The sequence below is a fragment of the Oenanthe melanoleuca genome, chromosome 3 (assembly GCF_029582105.1).
Source record: "Oenanthe melanoleuca isolate GR-GAL-2019-014 chromosome 3, OMel1.0, whole genome shotgun sequence".
In the NCBI taxonomy this organism is placed as follows: Eukaryota; Metazoa; Chordata; class Aves; order Passeriformes; family Muscicapidae; genus Oenanthe; species Oenanthe melanoleuca.
Window position 1 is genome coordinate 2875470 of NC_079336.1, and position 19210 is coordinate 2894679.

General features: G+C 51.0%; 1 long non-coding RNA gene across 1 annotated transcript in view; it reads left to right on the plus strand.

The window, feature by feature from the left end:
- LOC130250801 (uncharacterized) overlaps window positions 1-19210 on the plus strand; it is a 74912-nt gene that overhangs the window by 7326 nt on the left and 48376 nt on the right. The window lies entirely within an intron of this gene.

A 19210-nucleotide genomic window follows, 5' to 3' on the forward strand; every position in this document is an offset into this window, starting at 1 on the left:
CTGCTTCCATCCTGCTTCCATCCCTGCTTCCATCCTGCTTCCATCCCTGCTTCCATCCCTGCTCCCATCCCTGCTTCCATCCTGCTTCCATCCTGTATCCATCCTGCTTCAATCCCTGCTTTCATCCCTGCATCCATCCCTGCTTCCATCCTGTATCCATCCTCTTCATCCCTGCTTCCATCCTGTATCCATCCTGCTTCCATCCCTGCTTCAATCCCTGCTTTCATCCCTGCATCCATCCTGCATCCATCCCTGCTTCCATCCTGCATCCATCCTGCTTCCATCCTGCATCCATCCTGCATCCATCCCTGCTTCCATCCCTGCATCCATCCCTGCTTCCATCCCTGCATCCATCCTGCTTCCATCCTGTATCCATCCTGCTTCCATCCTGCATCCATCCCTTCTTCCATCCTGCATCCATCCCTGCTTCCATCCTGCATCCATCACTGCCCCCGGCTCCTTCACTTCTCCTCCCTGCTTCCCTCTTCACTTTTTCCCTCCTTCCTTCATCCTGCCTGCCCCCCTGCTCCTGTTTCCATCCCTCCTCCTGCCCTGTCCATCCCACCTTGTTTTCATACCTTCAACCTGCAGCATCCTTCCTCAATTCCACCTCCAGCCCACCTGTATCTCTCCTCCAGCCTGCCTCTGACCTTCCTCCATCCCACAGATATTCCATCTCTGCCTTCCCATCCCATCCCATCCCATCCCATCCCATCCCATCCCATCCCATCCCATCCCATCCCATCCCATCCCATCCCATCCCATCCCATCCCATCCCATCCCATCCTCCATCCTTCCTCCCACCTTTCTCCCTTCCTGCCATCCTGTTCCCGTTTCCTTTTCATCTTCCAATCTGCCTGCATTCCTCCTCAATCCCGTCTTTATTCCTCCTTAATCCCATCCACATCCTTCCTACTTCCTTCTTCCACCCTATCTCCATCCCATCTAGTTTTTCTCCAGCAGCCTATCTGGATTTTCCCTGAATCCCACCTGTATCCCACCCTTTGCTGTCCTTTCTCCATCCTGCCTCTCTCCCCTTTCCTTCCTGTTTCTCTCCTCCAGCTGGCCTCTCTCCCATCTGGTTTTCCTCCTCCAACCTGACTGTATCTTTCCTAAATCCCACAACCATCCCTTTTCAACTCCCCTGCATCACACAGGTTTCCCAGAGAAGCTGTGGCTGCCCCTGGATCCCTGGAAGTGTCCAAGGCCAGGCTGGATGGGGCTTGGAACAACCTGGGATAGTGGAAGGTGTCCCTGCTCATGGTAAGAGGTGGAATTGGGATGAGCATTAAGGTCCCTTCCCACCCAAACCATTTTGGGATTTTGTGATTCTCCTGCTTCTCTCCTCCAGCCTTCCCCTATCCCATCTTAAGTTTCCCACTCCACCCTCCTTGCACCCCAGCACTGTCCTGTCTCTATGCCACCTCCATTCTGCCAGCATCCCTTGAAGTTTTCATCTGGAAATGCAGAAATATTTCCCTGTGTCACTGTGCAGACTTTTTTTCCCCTCATTTTGGCCAATTTTCAGGAGTATGAACAACAAAAATCATCTCAGAAGCCAGTTTCAAGCCCTGTTCTAAACCACAATGACACTAAAGCTTCCCTTTAATAAAATAAAAATTCTTTTCTCACTCTTCTCTGTGAGAAAGAGGGAAAAACTATACTCCCACCATCCTCAGAAATGAAAAGACCATGGGGCCTGGAACCAAAAATAATTAATCAGTGATCAAAAATCAGTGAGCATATCCCTTTTTTCCCCCGGTTCCATTTATATAAATCAATTTTTAGTCACAGTCACATTTTAAAGATTGGTTTTGGTTTGAGAAGATTTCCTAGTGAAGTGATGAGAAAGATCAGAATTTTAATACACTTTTATTACATTTAATGCACTTGACTGCACAACTCAGTACTTATGCAGTAAAATTGGAGATGTTTTTGATGTGTTTAAATGTTTTTGTTCTTCAATGCTCTGTGTGCAGTGGCCCTTGGACCACTGCATGCCTTTGCATGTAATATTTAACCACCTATTCACTATGTTTTTATTTGTGCTTTAGAAATTAAATTAATTTTTTAAAAAATCTCTTGTAACCTGCCCAACTTCCCTCTGACTCCACAAGATTTCTTCACTCTCCTTGTGAAGGTAGATTTCAGTGTTCCACGTTGTCTGCAAGGTCTTGTTGACATCAAACACAGCAGAAACAACCCGGATTTTGTCCTGCCCTTTGCACAATCTGACTCCAAAAGCCTCCAGTCACATGGAGCTGCAGCCAGGACATCACTTATCACTTATTTCTCCAGTAACTCAGCCAGTTCCCTCTGAATTCCCCACACCTCCTTATTTCCAGCTGGGTTTTCACCCAGAAATCACAGAGGAGTGATATTAAACCTGTGCAGTCCCACAAAACCATTTTTATTTTGCCTTGCTCAGGGTCAGGGAGCCCATCCTTCAGGCTCTGCTGGTGTCCTCTGTGTGTTCAGGAGGGAGCAGCTGCCTGATCTTCCTGCAAATATTTGGTGCCTTTTTCAAGAAATGAAAGTATGAAGTAAAACTTTGCACACTCTGCTGACTTTCTGCCCTGTCTGGGGAAGTGTCAAAAGTTGCTGCCCCTGTTGCAGTTGGTTTGGTGTGAGAAATGTCAGTTTTTGAGATAAGTTGGTCGGTTTTGAGATAATTTGGTCGTTTTTGAGATAAAATGCCCCAAGGGTTGGAGCCCCTCTGCTCTGAGCCAGGCTGGGAGAGCTGGGGGTGCTCACCTGGAGAAGAGAAGGATCCAGGGAGAGCTCAGAGCCCCTTGCAGAGCCTGAAGGGGCTCCAGGAGAGCTGGAGAGGGACTGGGGACAAGGGATGGAGGGACAGACACAGGGAATGGGGTGATGGGATATTGGGAAGGAATTCTGGCTGTGAGGATGCTGAGGCCCTGGCACAGAAGTTGTTGCTTCCCTGGCAGCGTTGGATGGGTTTGGAGCAAACTGTGACAGTGGGAGGTGTCCCTGCCCATGGCAGGGGCTGGAATGGGATGAACTTTTAAGGTCATTCCAACCCAAACCATTCTGTGGTTCCACAATAATTTGTTTTTATATTTGATGCTGAATGCAGCCAAGAAAGTTTCCCCATTTGAGATTTCCCAGAGAATTCAAAAATCCCTTGTGTGCCCAAACCAGGCATGAAGCAAACTCCCTTTTCCCTCATGGTATTTTTTTAGTGTATCAGAAAAAATGAATGGTGTTTGCTGAGGCTTTGGCCTTTGGAGCAAAATCCACCACTACAGGAAGGAGATAAGGAAATGGGTCAGGAGGCCTTGGGCAAACCTCTCTTATCACTGATTTAATCAATGCTGATTGAATCATGGTGCCCCTGCTTCAACACTGAACAGCAAATAGCTCTTCACCAAGCTGCTGCAGGGTCAGCACCTATAGGTTTTAGAAAAAAAAAAAAGTTTCTATGTATATTCATCTCCTACCATAATTTTTTTAATGGTCTCAATTAATGCAGTAAGGCTTTTTTCATTTTCAGGGTTTAAAACCATCATTGCTTATGAAAAGAGTATGAAATGCAGGTTTATTTAATAACCAAATAGCTCTGCTTTGCTTGGGGTAGGAGTGAATTGTGCTCCTCCCTGAACCCAAAGCCTGTCCAGCTGGGCTGCCAGGTCTGCTCTGGGGAATATCCACCCTGATTTTCCCTGATTAATCCTTTTCAGATGCTTTTAAACACTATAATTTTACTGCTGAAGCAGCATATACAGTATTTCCCTCTGAGGTTCTTTTATTCTTTGTGTCCCTGCAAGTGTCCCAGGCCAGGCTGGATGGGGCTTGGAGCAACCTGGGTCAGTGGAAAGTGTCCCTGCCCATGGCAGGAGAATTAAATGAGATGAGCTTTAAAGTTCCTTCCAACCCAATGATTTCTATGATTCTAAGATTTCTGTGACATGATTTTGCAGCTGACTCCTCTCCCTGGCAGCAGCAGAACAGCTTGATGGGAATAATGATGGTTATTATGTGGCTGCATCAGCTGCCAAGGTAAAACACTCACCCAGGGCAACTAAAACAGGATTTTGCAAAGCCATAACTCTGCCTGATAAATTCTTGCTGGATGGGTTGGGCACCAACATAATCCTCACCTCTCCAAGGGAGCTGGGACATCCTGAGCTCAAATCCTCACCCCCCCAAACATTCAGTGTCTGCCAGAGTCACACTGGAGCACGTGGCTTTCAAAAGCTCACTGGAACATGCCTTGTTGGCTAATTCTGATGGATTTAGGCTTGTCTGGTGATTTCAGGGTTTGTTGTCCGGATTTTTTTCTGTCCAGACAGAAAATGAGCTTTGTTGCTTTGTTGAGCAAGAGGCTGTCCTGGCTGGTGGGGACTGTGTGTTCTTGGTGTGGATGGGAGATAATTTAAGGCATCAGGAGGTCTTGGTGTCCTGCACCCCCTGGACATCAGCAGCACCTTCAGCCTCGTGTGCTGATGCTGCTTGACAGACTGAAGGCTTCTTCTAGATCTGGAGGCTCCTGCAAAATCCTCCCCCCCCCGTGGTTTCTGCAAATCCTTGCAAGTAAAGAGCTCCAATTCCCCAAAAATCCGTGCAAACAGGGAACTCCAGTTACACAACCCCTTGGCCACAGTGACTCAGCAGGGCTGGCTCACGAGGAGCCCTGTGACCAGCCAGGAGGTGACTCAGGAGCAGGTGACATCAGCAAAAATCTTCTTCCCACCATCTCTGGGACTAGTCCAGATCTGGGCAAGCAGGGAGACTCTGAGGGGTGAACTCTGCTGGCCCTGGATGGATGTGGGGAGGCAAGGACAGGGATATTATTAATTCCTGCAAAGTTTATGTCCCTTTGCAGGGTGATAAATTGATCCTCAGCAGCAGCATAAGGCAGAGTTTCTCTCTAGGTTAAACATTAATAGTTTTATGTGTTTTTATTGAGAATCTCTCTTGGTTCTCCTGCTCCATCCATCGTGAACTCTGCTGGCCCTGGATGGATGTGGGGAGGCAAGGACAGGGATGTTATTAATTCCTGCAAAGTTTATGTCCCTCTGCAGGGTGATAAAAGTCATCCTCAGCACCAGTGTAAGGCAGAGTCCCTGTTTAGTTTAAACATTAATAGTTTGATGTGTTTTTATTGAGAATCTCTCTTGGTTCCCATGCTCTATCCATCGTGTCTCCCTTGGGTGTCTCCCCTCCTAATTCTCCAAGCAAACATGATCAGCTGTGCCCAAGGATATGCCCAGCTGCCCTCATCCAAAGGTGGAAAAGTTTTTCTTCATATCTGGCACATCAGAGAGACAGAGAACAAGCTTGTTTGAGACTTTGTAGAGCTGTGTGAATGTCACTGCTCAGCATGGCCAGACCTGTCTCCCCACTTTCCCAGCAATTTTGGCTGCAGCACTCCTGGAGCCAAAGGTGGAACTTGGTGTTTATCAGAACTGAGTTTTCCTCCATGAATCTGGCAGATTTTTGAATTTGTGGGAACTTGTTCCCTGTACTTTCTCTGCCCTGGCAAGGGATTGTGTTTCTCAGGTTTGGGGCTGGGGCAGCTCCCCAGAGCGGTGTCCCCATCCCTGGGGCTGGCTAGGGCAGCTGCTCTGGCCCCAGCTAGTGCAGGATGTTCCTTTTGGAAACAACTCCAGGCTACCTTTGCCATGTGCTTCCCATACAAGGGGTCATAGAACAATTTAGTTTTGTAAAGCTCTGTGAAACCATCGAGTCCAACCTCCCCCAGCACTGCCAAAGCCACCCATGTCCCCAAGTGCCACATCTACATGGCATTTAAACCCATCCAGGACTCCAGCACTGCCCTGGACAGCTGTGACAGGGTGGAGAACCCTTTTGGTGAAGAAATGTTTCCTAATATCCAATCTGAACCTCTCCAGGTACAATTTGATGTCATTTTCTGTTGTCCTGTCCCTGTTCTCTGGAGCAGATCCTGACCCCCCTGGCTGTCCCCTCCTGTCAGGGAGCTGTGCAGAGCCACAAGGTTCCCCTGAGCCTCCTTTTCTCTAGCTGAGCCCCTTTCCAGCTCCCTCAGCCTCTCCTGGAGCTCCAGCCCCTTCCCAGCTCTGATCCCTGCCCTGCACACACTCCAGCCCCTCAATGTCCCTCTGGTCAGGAGGGTCCCAGAGCTGTCCCCAGCACTGGAGGTGTCCCAGCACAGGGGACAGGCACTGCCCTGGCTCTGCTGGACACATCATTGCTGCCACAGCCCAGGTGTCCTTTTACCTTTTTGGGCACACCTGGCTCGTGTCCAGCTGGGTCAGGCATGTTCAGACACTTTGGATCTCTGTTCCCTTTGTGCTACACTCCTGACTGCTCTTGCATTCCAGGGAATTCAGGAGTGCTGGGAAGTGCTCAGAACTCAGCTCAGTCACCTGATCCTGACCTTGCTCTTCCACTTCTTGCTGAGGTTGTGCTTTTGAGCCACTCAGCTGCAATCTGTGTCCATCCATCCTGGCTTGTGACAGAAAGTGAGACCTGACTTCCCCTCTGTGCCCCTCTGTGGTCACCACTGCCCAGAGGACAGCTGTGGGATGGGGACATCTAAGGATGAGACAGAGCTTATGCTTCAAAAAGAAACCTCCAGCTGGCTCCAGAGGAGAAAATCCACTGGAAAGGAGAAGTGAGAGAGAAGTGGGGACAGTGACATGTGAGAATTTGCATTCAAAGCACTTTTCTGTGATTGTTGCACAGAGGGAAAGCAAAACTGAGGGAAGTTCCATGTCCCTTGCTCTTCTTCTTGACCAGTGTGTCAACAACTGGCCATCCTGGCTTTACTGGAAGAGCTCTGGGCAGCTTTCTGAGGGAGTGTTTCACAATTTGCCCTTTCTCTGCAGGCTCAGAGATTGGCCATGGCCCAGATCAGAGCCTGAGCACGGGCATCACCTGAGCTCTTGGCTCCTCCCACACTCACCTGAGCCTTTTCAGCACATTGAGAAGGTGTTTTCCCAACGTGTCTGGCCAAGAAATGGGGCTGTGATTGCCCTCGTCTATTCCAGGAGATCCCCAGGTTCTCATTTGTGTCTGTGAGTTCATCTCTTGATGTCTCCTGCTCACAGCATCAAACACCCATTGGGTGGGCGGGTTTCAAGCATTTGCTCTGTGCTGTTTTTGGCTTGGAAAGGTGGCACAGGGATGGAGGTTGTGTCTGCTACAGGCAGAATTTGGCTTCAGGGAAAGATCATTTTCTCTGCAGAGCGATTTTTGGTCTCCTCTTGGCAGAAGGGAAGCTGAGGCAGGAAGGCTCCATCCCACAGTGAGTCCAGCTGGGGAAAGCCACAGTGCTGGCCCATGCAGAGCCCTGTGCAGTGACTTCACTGCTGCTGTCCCCCTCTGACTGCCTGCAAAGCCACAAGAGCTGCTAGCAGGAAGGGAAACCTCCCAGGATTCTTGGGCAAAGGCTGTTTTTGGTGCTCCAGTGAAAGGTTATCTCAGCAGGCTCCCGGTGACGTGGGAGGGTCTGTCACATCTGTCACATGCCACCAGCCTCTGGGGACCCGTTTTCTCCTGGAAACCCTGTTTTCCCTGTTCTCTGCTTTGTTTATACATGAGCCTCGGGGGGGAATGGAAATAGGAGGAGAACTGGTGGGACTGGAAATCGGGGTCATTCCTGCGGGGCTGGGGCAGGAAGGGAAAAGTGCTGGGGGGGTTTTCTGAGAGCCAGAAGCAAGGGACCTGTGGGATGGGTACCTGGACCTGTTTGGGATGTGGGGGAGACTGGAAGCACATTGAATTTAATTTTAATTTTCATTGAAAGTATTTAGAAAAGAAATGTGCAGGATGAGGGAGCCAGCAGGGAGTTTCCTGGGGCAGAAGTGACATTCCTGTAAGAAGAGACATGCTGTGCTGTTCATCCCAGCAGGATGAACCTCAGAGAGTCTGGGTTTGCTGGAGGAGACCAGACCAGAGGGAAAACATATCTGGTTCAGGCTGCCCTGGTTTTTGATGCCATCTCGTGGTCTGGGAGGGTTTTACAGAGCAGGAAACTGGAGTTGGGCAGCTCCTGCTGTCACATCTCTGCCAGAATCACGAAATCTGTCCCTGGCCCTGTCACTTTGAACAGGTCTCATTCCTGGAGGATGGTTTCCATCACCTCATGTTTGGGAATTGCCATCCTGAGTACCCCAAGGGAGATGGGCTGTCTCATCCTGTCTCATTTTGAGTTCTAAGAGCTGGAGCCCCTCTGCTCTGAGCCAGGCTGGGAGAGCTGGGGGTGCTCACCTGGAGAAGAGAAGGATCCAGGGAGAGCTCAGAGCCCCTTGCAGAGCCTGAAGGGGCTCCAGGAGAGCTGGAGAGGGACTGGGGACAAGGGATGGAGGGACAGGACACAGGGAATGGCTCCCACTGCCAGAGGATGGGATGGATGGGATATTGGGCAGGAATTCCAGGCTAACAGAGTGGTGATGCCCTGGCACAGAGAAGCATCCCATCACAGAAAGATAAAACACATTCAGAACCTGAAATGCCAGGGGTGTGTGCCCCAGGAGTGAAGAGGAAGCTGAGCACCACAAAACCTCCCAGAGGTTTGATCCTGTGCTGCTGCAAGCCTGGTTGCCAAGAGCTGTGTGTGCCCCCACGTGCTGTGCTGCAGGGCAGGGATCTCTTGCACTGCTTGCTCAGCATCTGCAGCTGCAGGGATTTGAGGCAGTGCCTCCAGGCTGGCAGGGGCAAGGCTGCCAGCTGGGAACAGATCTTCTCAGGGGATGCAGAAAGTGAGGAGCAGACACTGTCCTGTCTCACTGTGGAGGTTTGGGAGAGGTTTTTTGTGTTGTTCTCCTCTGGTGTCACTGCTACAGGGGAGTGTGGGGTGACAAAGGTTTTTTTTGTATTCAAATACACCAATTTCATTTGTATATGTAAGAATTCCCAGTTTAGGCTGACACTCCCTGTGGGTTCAGAGAGACAGGGTGACAAAAAAAAAATATTTCAATATCTTCTGGGTAGAAAAGTGGCAGGATCTCTCCCTGGCAATCTCTGCAGATGAGGATTGTGAAGGTTTGAGAAGGGAGCATGTCCCCAGCACAAGGACAAGCACAGAGGTGCAAAGGACTTATAAATTGTCTGCAAAGAATGAGGAATTCACCAGCTGAAGAGCAGCCTCGCAGGTTTACACTGGAATCACCCCGAGGGGGATGAGAGACCATCTCAAAACAGCCACATGGGGCTGGACCCGGCCCCGGGTTCTCTGCCATGGCTGATCTCCAAGGTGGCTCCACCCCTGCTGCCTTCCCGAGCACTTTCCAGGCAGCCAAATCCTTCTGATAAATATAGCAGGAGGAAGGCAGCAGGTCTGGCTGGGGAAGAGCAGAGGGAGCTGGCTCTGAGTCAGCTTTGTGCTCATTGCAACAGAGTCACGTGGATGTGTTTAAACCAAGACCTAAGTGCAAAGTTATGCTGTCCTGGGACTTTGGAGAGGTCTTGGGGCTTGGAGGGGAAGTTGGCAGCTGGGTGTTTTTCTCAGCTGATGGAGTAACAGGTCAGATGGATTGGAATGGGATTTTTTTAGTTTTGAGGTGACTCTTCTCTCCAGGGAACAGGGTGGCAGATTTCCCAACACACAGCACAGTCATGGAGCCAGGAATCATTTGAATTAATGGAATGGAATGGAATGGAATAGAAATAGAATATAGAATAGAATAAGAATAGAATAGAATAAGAATAGAATAGAATAGAATAGAATAGAATAGAATAGAATAGAATAGAATAGAATAGAATAGAATAGAATAGAATAGAATAGAATAGAATAGAATAGAATAGAATAGAAGTAGAATAGAATGTCACTATATCCAGCTATGCCTGTGCTGAAGCAGTAGCTGTGATCTTCATTTCCCTCCTATCCACCATTATTTCTCAATATTCCTCTTCCAGGGTCTGTTGTTTATCTGCCAAGGCATCACTTGGCTGCAGGAAGTTCCTGGCATGGGGAAAGAGGTGGTGACTCCTGGCTGCAGCCCCCACTGTGCCAAGTGCCCTGGTCACCTGCCTGGGGATGGACCTCAGGGTCTGAGGGCTGACAAAACACCATGGGCTCTCCCAAGAGGGGCCTTGCTGCATTTTCCAAGCATCTGCAGCCTCTCCAAGGACTTGTACCTGGCAATCCCTATTTGCTAGTGAGGGGTAAGGGACAGCCCTGAGTCTTTCCAGCACCACAACTGGCACCCACCCAAGGCAGCAAACACCACAGAGAGAGGGGATCCTCTCCTGGGAGCTGCTGTGACAGGGCCTGGCTCTCCCAGCAGTTGAGCATCTCCCTCCCAGCCCTGGTGCTGAGCTGCACGTTCCAAGGTGAGCGAGGCTGAACAAACAATTGCCCCCCAAAAGCAGCACTGGCGCCTGCTGGGGGAGCCCAGACTGGTGTTTGTGCCAGAAGACACACAAACATCTCAGCTGAACAGCCCTGACCTCCTCCTCCTTCCCCCTCTTTGTGCTTATCTCTGCACCCCTGGGGTAACCCAGAGCTGAGATATTCTGGGAGCCCAGCGCTGTTTCCTCCTTTGGAGCAGGGTCAGCACCACCACCCTCTCCTGGCTGCACCCCACGGGATGCCCGTGCTCCCCTGGGATGCTCGGGGCTATCTCTGGCAGGACATCAGCCAGAGGAGGAGGAAACTCTGCGACAGCAGCCCCTGGTCCAGGAGCCAGGCAGGCTGGAGGGTGCTGAGCAAGGAAGAAAAACAGGAAAGTGGCGGCAGATAAGGGGAAAAAGGACCTGGAAGAGGAATATTGAGGAATAATGGAGGGTAGGAGGGAAATGAAGATCACAGCAGACATTGTGCCGTGAGAGGAAGCTGCTGGAAGGAAAGCAGCTCAGAAATATCCTTCTCATTGTGCTGGGAAATGGGTCTCAGCCTCACAGCACGGGGATGCTCGGCAGGTCTGTGTGCAGGGGTTGTCACACACCCACAGGGCCATTCCTGGCTGGGGAACTCCAAAACAGCCCTGTGAGAAAACGGTAATTAGCCCGTTGTGAAGACTGCTAATTAATCTGTTAGTGGCCTGTTTCCCAGTGTTGTGAGACTGAGCCTCGTGCATGTTGTCCCTAAACAAGGACAGACCTGGGGACAGGGACAGTCCTGGAGGCTGGATGGGGCTCTGAGCAGCCTGGAACAGTGGAAGGTGTCCTGCCCATGGCAGGAGTTTGGAACCAGATCATCTTTAAGGTCCCTCCCAACCCATTCCATGACTGATTCTATGGTTCCATGTTCCTATGGCCCAGTGTGAAGCAGTCCCTTGGATCCTGCTGGGGTGAAGCAAACCAGAGAGAGGGGCTCGTGTCCATATCCCAGGTGTGTCCTGACTCAGCTCCCTGGGCAGGTGTCCTGCTGTTCAATCTTAATGTGGCAGAACATAACAACTGCATTTCCTGGCTGGTTTCTGCAGACACCTCCACTTTCTGCTGATCCCTCAGGCACTGATCTCTTCCAGGTTCTCACCTTGGAGCAGGTCACACTTGTGGCACATGGAAATATCGTCATTACTCCAAGACACTGCCTTTCTTCTACATTTACATGGATAAAACCCATCCTGATCACAGCCATAACCTGTGCTGGAGCCCTCCCCAAAACACAGATGGATGCATTGGAGGCAAACCTAACCTGGTGTTCCTTCAGAACCATTTCTGTGGGACCTCTTCCCTACAGGAGCCTGTTGGGAATGTCCTGAAGCTGAGGGCTTGTTTAGCTCTGTGCTCACTGGTCAGTGTTAAAAGCTCATTTAAAAGTGCAGACAAATTTAATTCCCTCCTGGATGGGAAGGATTATCCCTGCCTTGCCAAGGTAACGTGCCAGCAGTGAGGGTCTGGTAGATGATAACCCCAGAAGGGAAGGGGTCAATCCTTCAGATACAGCAGAGGCTGAGGAGACCTGGTGTCCCCTGGGATGAGATGGGATGCAGAACACCCAGCTCTGAGCAGAACCATCCCAGTGAGCTGATCCAGGAGCCATCACTGACAGTGCTGGGATGGAAACTGGAATTCCAGCCTCAGAGTCACAACCACGAGCACACAGAGAGCTTGACCAGGATATGGTTGGTGACACATCCTGGACATGAGATGGGATATGAGAAAGTGGTGCCTGGGACAGCTGTGATACAAAACTGCAACTAATTAGGGGGAAAAGAAGGGCTCAGTGAGTTGTGCAGAGAGGAGCAGCCCCTCTTTCCCTCTCCAACATAAAAAGAATGAAGTGAGAGATACATCTTGAATCCAGCTTTGGGGTCATCAGCAGAGAGAGTCCAGAGGAAACCATGGAGCTGCTCCAAGGGCTGGAGCCAGGCTGGGAGAGCTGGGGGTGCTCACCTGGAGAAGAGAAGGATCCAGGGAGAGCTCAGAGCCCCTTGCAGAGCCTGAAGGGGCTCCAGGAGAGCTGGAGAGGGACTGGGGACAAGGGATGGAGGGACAGACACAGGGAATGGCTTTCACTGCCAGAGGATGGGATGGATGGGATATTGGGAAGGAATTGTTCCTGTGAGGGTGGGCACGCCCTGGCACAGGGTGCCCAGAGAAGCTGTGGCTGCCCCTGGATCCCTGGAAGTGTCCAAGGCCAGGCTGGACAGGGCTTGGAGCAACCTGGGACAGTGGAAGGTGTCCCTGCCCATGGAAGGTGGGGTGGAACAGGATAAGCTTTAAGGTTCCTTCCAGCCCAAACCATTCAGCTCTGAAAAAGCTGATTTGAACAGAACCTGACCTTGAATACTCCCAGGGATGGGGCAGCCACAGCAACCTGTTCCAGGGCCTCACCACCTGCATTGCAAAAACCTTTTCTCATATCTAATCTTAATTGACTCTCCTTTAGTTTAAACCATCACCCCCTGTCCTGTCACAGCACTGCTAAAAAGCTTGTCCCCATCTTTTTTCTGCACTGCCTTCATCCACAAACTTCATTTCTTGGTCTAAGGCTGACAAGATAGTCACTGCTGCAGATCATCCATGAGAAACTCACTCATCTCTGTCCCATGCCCAAGTTACAGAAGGTCTCTCCACATGTGGGATCCACATATTTTGGGACCCACTTTTATCTCAGATTGTCCAGCTGGTGACTGACAGTGGCTGGTGGGCTGACCTCCCATCTCTGAAGGCATTTTTGCAATATTTCACCACGTGACTGGTGAGTGACAGGGCTCTTGTGGGGCTGATAACTGGATTAACTCAGCCAGAATTGCCTCTGCCACACTCAGCAGGACCTTGGATCATCCTCCACTGTGTCAGCTCACAAAATCCAAAGGCCCCTTTTCCATCCTGTGCTTAACCCACCACAGTCTGTCACCCCCAGGGACCCTGCTAATGAACTGTGCTCCCAGAGCAGCATCTCCCAGTGGATATCAGCTACTACAGCTGCATCTCCCAGCACATTGCAGCACCAGAGCAGCATCTCCCAGCACATTGCAGCTCCTAGAGCATCTCCCAGCGGATATCAGCTACTACAGCTGCATCTCCCAGCAGATATCAGCTCCCAGAGCAGCATCTCCCAGCACATAGCAGCTCCAGAGCAGCATCTCCCAGCAGATATCAGCTACTACAGCTGCATCTCCCAGCACATGGCAGCTCCAGAGCAGCATCTCCCAGCACATTGCAGCTCCTAGAGCATCTCCCAGCACATTGCAGCTCCCAGAGCAGCATCTCCCAGCACATTGCAGCTCCTAGAGCATCTCCCAGCAGATATCAGCTCCCAGAGCAGCATCTCCCAGCACATTGCAGCTCCTGAGCAGCATCTCCCAACTGATATCAGCTCCCAGAGCAGCATCTCCCAGCACATTGCAGCTCCTAGAGCATCTCCCAGCAGATATCAGCTACTACAGCTGTATCTCCCAGCACATTGCAGCACCAGAGCAGCATCTCCCAACTGATATCAGCTCCCAGAGCAGCATCTCCCAACTGATATCAGCTCCCAGAGCAGCATCTCCCAACAAATAGCAGCTCCTAGAGCATCTCCCATCAGATTGCAGCTCTCAGTGCAGCATCTCCCAGCGGATTGCAGCTCTCAGTGCAGCATCTCCCAGTGGATTGCAGCTCCTGAGGACACAGGCAGCCCAGGAGCAAGGATGCTGATGGTGAAACCTCCCATTAATCACAGGAGCACAGCCACCACCTCCCCATCCCAGCTACCAGGGATAATCACAGCCCCAAGCAGACAAAACATCCACATTTTTCCCCTCCCATGTGTTTTCTCTCAATGTCAGGAGTTGTCTGGTGCTCAGACAGGGCTGCCCCTGGGTCATATATTGAAGGGTTGTGTTGTCATCCAGCCTCATCCTTGAAAACATCAGTCCATAATCCTTAACTGTTCATGGTGCCAAGTCCATCATGCAGATCCTAACAGGCATATCCATAACTCCTCCTTGGGGAGACAAAGCTGTTCCCATGCCAGCCCCAGCTTCACTGGTTCCTTGGGGAAATCACCTCCCCATGGTCTCAAGACAGCACTGCCAGACTCCTCACCTTGAAGTAAAACCAGGGCAGCATCTTCTTGGGTTTTCCTTGAAAGCAGCAGCCTGGAGAGAGGGATAATTTAATTTTTTTTTATCCCACCAACTGTATTTCATTTGAAGTGGCTGTTATGGGCCAAGCAGACATCCAGAGCTTTGAGAGAAAAGGGGCTAATGGCAAACTTGGGATATGCATGAACTTGGAATAAATGCAGTGATTTCCAGAGCAAATGTACAGAACCTCTGAAATTTGGAAGGAATTCTTTACTGTAGGGGTGATGAGGTTGCCCAGGGGAGTTATGGATTCCCTTTGCTCAAGGCCAGGCTGGATGGGGCTTGGAGCAGTCTGGGATAGTGGGAGGTGTCCCTGCCCATGGAAGGAGGTGGAATAAGATGGACTTCCAGGCCCCTTCCAAACCCAAGCATTGTATGGTTCTGTGAAATCACATCTGCATTTTTAGCTTGTCCTGCAGACCTCACTGGGACTGCCCTTGCAAGTGCTGCCAGCTCCACATCTCTGTCACCAGGTTTTGTAGCTCCCTAAAATCTTCCCTTCACCCAGCTGCTCCTGCAGCACAGACTTTGCTGTTTCTTGGTGCCTCGGGACCATGGCAGGTCCTCCAGGCTGTGGATGAACTTCCAGTCTTAAAGAATCATTCCCTCCATCTCCTGAGGTGAAGGCTGGGAAGGTTCTACCCTACAAATCCGGGTTGTAAGCCCAGAGCTTGAGAAAAGTGTCAGCAGCAGAAACCCAGCGAGATGCAGCACACAGTTGACAACAGATGCAGTGCTGGGGTCCCACAGCTCTGTTGTGATACAGCTGAGATGTTTTCCACATGAATGTCTTTCCTGCTGGCTGGAGCTTCCCCCTGCCCTGGGAAGGATCTGCCTGACACCAAGGAGGGGTCAGACCCCTTGGGGTCCTGCTAGCCCAGCCAACATCCTAGCAGAAGCTCTCCTCCTTTGTCCATACCCCCATATGAATTAGGAGATGTGTCTGCAGGAAGGGTGTTTTCGGATCTCACCCAAGGAATTTAGGACTGGCTCTTCTGGGTCAGGAGGACTTGGGTCTGACACAACTGCTTTGACAATGCATTGCTCCAAAACCTTCTTTTTCCTCTCCTTCTTCCATAGATGTGGGATCATGGGGTGGGTGGAGGATGGGCTGGGTGGCCTTTCATGCCCATGCACCTCCCCTCCTTCCCTCCTCCTCCTCCCCACCACCCTCCCCAACCCCTTCCACTCTCCTCAGCCATGATAAACTCGCTGATGGAAAAATGTTGTCACACATATCTCACTTCCAGTGTGTGGGAGTCACTGATAACAGAGCAAAGATCTGGACAATAAAGGCTCCTGACAGCTCTTGTGTCTGTCCTGGGCACAGGGGACAGTCCTGGAAGAACTTGTGGGATTTGGGGAAGGGTCCTGAAAGGGTCCTGGGGAAGAGGAGGAGAGGGGATAGGGCTCAAACACCCTCCTCATTTGGGGTGCAAAGCCATTCCCCTGCACATTCCGCAAATTCCACCCTGCCCTGGGGCACTTCCAAAGCGAGAGCCGCAAGGTTTTTGCTTTGCTGTCGTGCTGGGAGCAGCCCAGCAGCTGCTGACCAGTGTTTGTTTTGGAGCTGCCCCATCAGGCAGCTCTCCCTCCGTGGGGAGAGGGGGCTGTGCTGCTCCAGCGCTGCCTCCCTTCCATGTGGAGCTGCTGAAAGAGCCCGGAGCAGCTCGCCAGGAGGGTGAAGTCATTTGTTTATGCCTAGGAAAAACGTGTGCTTTATTACACAGCCTCTGAGGTGCTCGGGCAGAGCCCCTGCCAGGGTTCTGTGCTGATGTGGAGAGCAGAGGTCAGCATGGGGCAGTGCCTGTGGCCACTTCTTCCCATCCCTTGTCGGGATTTTTGGGAAATAAAAAAAAAAAAAAAAAAAAGTTTTCCCAATTTATTAATGGGAATAAAGGAAAGTGCCAGGGTTTGGCTGGCAGAGGTTCCTTTGACACAGAATCACACAATAATTTGGTTGGAAAGGACTTCCAAGACCATTGAGTCCAGCCTGTGACTGATCCCCACCTTGTCACCAGCCCAGAGCTCTGAGTGCCACATCCAGCCATTCCTTGGGCACCTCCAGGGATGGGGACTCCAAACCTCCCTGGAAGCCCCTTCCAATGCCTGACCACCCTTTCCATGGAGAATTTCCTCCTGATGTCCAACCTGAACCTCCCTTGGCACTTCCAGTTTTTCAGCATCTATTTTCTCACTCCAGTTACAAAAACTGAGAATGACTTTTGCAGAAAACCTTATTTATTCCAAGCAAAAAAAAATCAATTTTATAAATTTTCCAGCTGGAAGGAGACCTACCAGCTGTTTAGATTTCTGTCCTAATCCTCAGGGGCTGTAGGTGCTCTTCCCAAAATCTCCCTTTCTCTCCAGAGCACTGGTCTCCAAAGTGAACACGATGACCCATCAGAATGGGGGAAAAAGCATTATTTCTGACATTAATAAATAATATAAAATTAAATTTATTTCAAGACCACTGCTGTAGGAAACTGTGTCTCTCCTTGGGCTCCCATGTCCCACAAGAATTTTCCTTCTGAGGGTTGTGTTGTAGGAAATAGGAAGCCAAGCTTTCCCTGGATTTAGCCAGAAATATTTCACACTTTTCTGATCAAACCACCTTTCTGGGGGAGAGAAAAAAAGAGGGGATGGTGTTAGTATAATCACTGTTTTGCAAAGAATGAAGGTTTTACATTCCACCTTGGAGAAAGTTGCCAAAACAAGAGGAGGGCACAATCAAAACCATTTCTATGGTGAGTTTGTAGCCACTCTGGAGATGAATCCAAGAAAAACCAAACCTGAGCAGAACAGAGCACTTGGTTCTGTTCAGGTCTCTGCCTGAGAGAACTCCAGACCCTGAGCTTTGGATATGGGACAAATTAATTTATCTCCCTCCTTCTGCCCTGACCTTCTCCTTTGATGGCGAGGGGCATCTTCAAACCTTTTCCAGATGGATTTTCCAGGTTGTCTGCCTGGGATACGGGAGGTTACAGCTCCCAGGAGCAGGTCTGGGTGGCAGCATCGCCCTCGCCTCGGGCTTTGGTGCAGAGGCGCTTTCCCCTTCTCCATCCTGCTGGGAGCGATTTCCCGCTGCCAGCGAGCCCAGCCACGCACAGACACATCCCTGTGCTCACATTCAGCGGCTCCCCAGCTCCTTTCCCTCCAGCTCCGGCATCCCGGCCCCGGGATGTCATCCTGTCATCCTGCCCTTGATAAGGCGCAGGGGCGGCTGCCAGAGGAAGGCTCCCAGTTGCTCCCGGCGCCAGGCTGGGTAGAGGCAGACGTGTCCAGCCCTCTGAAGGGCCAAAAACAGATGACATCACCCCCTCATCGTGTCCATCCTCCCCCCAGAACCCCTATCAGCCCCACGGAGAGGCTGCGCTTGGAGCAGCGAAGGAAAAGGGGAGGAGGTCGGGGAAAAGGAGGGAAGGCAAAAAGCTGGAGCTGGAAGTTGGTTACTTTGGCAAAAAGACAAAAGTTCTGCACAACTTCACCGGCCAGACTTCAAAAAGGTGGAAAAACTGGGGGCTCAGCTCTGGCAGGTCCCGTTATCGAGGGGAGCCTTATCTCTCGATGGGGCTGATGGCTCCTGCGAGCCGCAGCGGCTGCTAACCTCTGGCTGAGCTTTCCCCGGCCCCTGGGGAGCCAGGCTGTCACTCAGAGACAGGAGAAGCATCCAGGAGAGGGGTCTGCATGGAGGCTTTCCCACCGTGTGTGCAGCCTGCAGAGCCGCTCCGCCAGGGGTGGGATATCCCCGCACGGAGCCCAGCAGTGCCTCGCTGCTTCAGTTCATGGCAGGAGGAGTGGGGGCACCTTTCCCTGCCCGCAGTCCAGCCAGGGATGGGTCACATCTTCACTGGGAGTCATCTGGCTCAGTTGGGTCACTGGTTTTACTGGTTTCCTCCTGGGCCAGGCTGGGATGGATAGCACAGTGGGTTTAGGTTGAAGCCAGGTGTGTAGCTGGGGGTTTTAGGGTGGGAATTTTGTCCACCTCATTTCTTCCATGTCCTAAGTACCACACTGGGTGTTTTCCAGAGATAAATCTTCCAGCTTTTCCAGGTTTCATAGCCTTTCAAGCCATGTCTCTACTCACAGCTCCAAGACATCTCTATTCCTGCTCCTTTCCACCTCACCACCTCCAGGGTGAGGATTTGCTTTGGGGTCCTGCTCCAGAGCACACCACAGTGGGCAATTCCCCTTCCTTCAGTAAACAGCAGTTCATACCCAACGACTCCTACTCCCTGGTGAGGAGTGAACTTGGTCTTGGCTCATTCCCATTCAATAAATCAGCCTATGCAGGACAAGAGGCAGTGATACCCCTCAGGTGATATTGGGATAGAGTTTGGAATAACTTGCACTATGGAATTAAGATTTCACCTGGAATTGCTCCATGTAGGAGCAGGGTAGATGCAGAACACAGCACAATCCTTGTGAGACTGAGTGAATTGTTGGAATTGTTTTCCTCATGGGGATTTCTCAGCCTTACCCTCCTTTACCTCCCCACAGAGGTGGATCACAGAATGATGGAATGGTTTGGGTTGGAAGGAAGCTTTAGGGGTCAGCTAGTCCAGCACTCCTGCAGTGAGCAGGGACATCCTCAAGGAGATCAGGTTGGATAACCTGAGTCACCTACCCAGGTTCACCTCGTTGTTATGGGAGAAGAAGAGGAACTTCTGGAGGGAAAACCATACCTCTGTCTTGGATCCATCCCTTTGAGGAGGATGAGTCCTACCATGGCCTCTTCT